Below are 2,324 nucleotides of genomic sequence, written 5' to 3'. Positions count from 1 at the left end.
GTCCTGGTGTAGCCCTAGGGTAGCGGCTGTTCCAGAGCTCTTAGTCCACAGATGGAGCAGCTGATCAGAGGGAGACTGCAGGGAGCTCTTTGCTGGCACTGAGGCAGTATTCTCTTCCTTTGCCAGGGCCTGGATCTGCTTCCCAGTTCTGGGTGGCAGTCCTATGGCTAGAAGGAGCACTGGTGCACTGGAGTTTGTGGCAGTGGTGGAGAAGGAATCTTCCTTATGGTGCAAAGGCAGAAAAGAATGCTTGTGGTCAAGTAAACACTTTGCCTTTGATCATACCACCTTGGAAGAACTAAAAATGTACAGGTTCCTGGAAGTATCTCTTAAAACAGCTGCAAAAAAAGCCCTGAAGCTTGGGACAGTACATTCTCCACACTGGAAGTAGACCCTTAACTTAACAAAGAGTTTAAAAGTCAAGTAATTGACTTGGAACATGAGCAAACTCTGCAAAAAAAGTCAGACCATAGAATTTTTCTTTGGTGACAAAGAAAATCAAAACAGACAACCAGAAGAAGAGAACAAAGTCAAAGCTCCTATGTCCAAAGCCTCCAAGAAAAATATGAATCAGTTCCAGGCCATGGAAGAGCTCAAAAATGATTTTGATTTTTTTTTTGGTTAGGCAATGGGGTTAATTGACTTGCCCAGGGTCACACAGCTAGTAAGTGTTATGTGTCTGAGGCCGGATTTGAACTCAGGTCCTCCTGAATCCGGGGCCAGTCTTCTATCCACTGCAACCATCTAGCTGCCTCCTTCAAAAATGATTTAGAGAAGCAAGTAAGAGAAGTAGAGGAAAAACTGGGAAGAGAAATGAAAGTGATGCAAGAAAATCATGAAAAACAAGTCAACAGTTGCCAAAGGAGACCCAAAAAATACTGAAGAAAATAAAACCTTAAAAATAGCCTAACCCAAATGGCAAAAGAGGTCCAAAAAGTCAATAAGAAGAATGCCTTAAAAAGCAGAATTGATCAAATGGAAAAGGAAGTCCAAAAACTCACTAAAGACAATACTTCCTTAAAAATTAAAATGGAGTTGCCTCCCCTGGGGGGGGGATGAGAGGCGGGGAATGGGGAGGGAGGCACCTGACTCAATTTCCTCTGTGTCCCCTCCTCTTTTCAGAACTGTTACCCTTGATCTTTGCCTTTAATTCTCCCCTGGCCTAGGGTCCCTTTGTGGAGATCATTGAGCAACCCAAGCAGTGATGGATGTGCTTCTGCTACAAGTGCAAGGGCCAATGGGAGGGAGGGGCAGCATCCCCAGGGAGTGCATGGACAAGATGCAATCCATCATCGAGGTCATTGGCTTCATAGGACCAGGAACTGTCCACATCTCTCTGGTGACCAAGGAGCCCCCTTACCAGCCTCACCCTCATGATTTGGTGGGGAAGGACTGTAGGGATGCCTTCTATGAGGCTGAACTCTACCCTGATCACTGCATCCACACCTTCCAGAACATGAGGTTTCAGTGTGTGAAGAAGTGAGATCTGGAGCAGGCCATTGCCCATCTAATGCAGACCAACAATAAACCCTTCAGTGTGCCCCTGGAAGAACAGCGGAGAGACTATGACCTGAATGCTGTCTGGCTCTGCTTCCAAGTGACCATCCAGGACCCTGCAGGCAGGCCCCTTGTCCTGCTCCTTGTCCTCTCCCATCCCATCTATGACAACCAGGTCCCCAAAACTGCGGAGCTGAAGATCTGCCACGTGAACCATAACTCAGGTAGCTTCCTGGGAGGGGATGAGAAATTCCTCCTCTGCGACAAGGTGCAGAAAGAGGACATAGAGGTGTGCTTCGTGGGCCAGGTTTGGAGGCGGGTGGATCCTTCTTGCAGGCCGACGTGCCATCGTGTTCCGCACACTGCCATATGCAGTGCCTGCCTTATAGGCCCCAGCACAGGTGGACATGCAGCTTCAGTGAGCCTATGGAGTTCCAATATCTTCCAGAGACAGATGATTGACGCCGAATCAAAGAGAAGCACAAGAGGACCCTCAAGTGTCTTAAGGGGGGGGGGGTTCCCCAGTGGTTGGGGGACCATGAACCATGGGCTGGAGCCCCAGGGGTTGCTGACAGCAGTCTTCTTTTTTACTCTTAACTAATAAATCCCTCTCCAAGCTAAAAAAAAAATTAGAATGGAGCAAATGGAAGGGATGACTTTTATGAGAAATCAAGACACTGTAAAATAAAATCAAAAGAATGAAAAAATAGAAGACAATATGAAATATCTCATCGGAAAAAACAACTGACCTGGAAAATAGATTCAGGAGAGATCATTTAAAAATTATTAGCATTAAAACCAACAAAAGCAAATAGAATCCCAAATCA

The 2,324-nt window shown here is 46.4% G+C and overlaps 1 pseudogene; it reads left to right on the top strand.

Moving 5' to 3' along the window:
* The first annotated feature begins 1,055 nt into the window (after nucleotides 1-1,055).
* Nucleotides 1,056-2,094, top strand: LOC114029902 (annotated as a pseudogene).
* Nucleotides 2,095-2,324: the final 230 nt, after the last annotated feature.

The sequence above is a fragment of the Vombatus ursinus genome, unplaced genomic scaffold (genome assembly GCF_900497805.2).
Source record: "Vombatus ursinus unplaced genomic scaffold, bare-nosed wombat genome assembly UNPS02014942.1, whole genome shotgun sequence".
NCBI classification, from domain to species: domain Eukaryota; kingdom Metazoa; phylum Chordata; class Mammalia; order Diprotodontia; family Vombatidae; genus Vombatus; species Vombatus ursinus.
The sequence above is the reverse complement of the archived record's forward strand: the minus strand, read 5'-3'. Positions and strand labels throughout refer to the sequence as shown.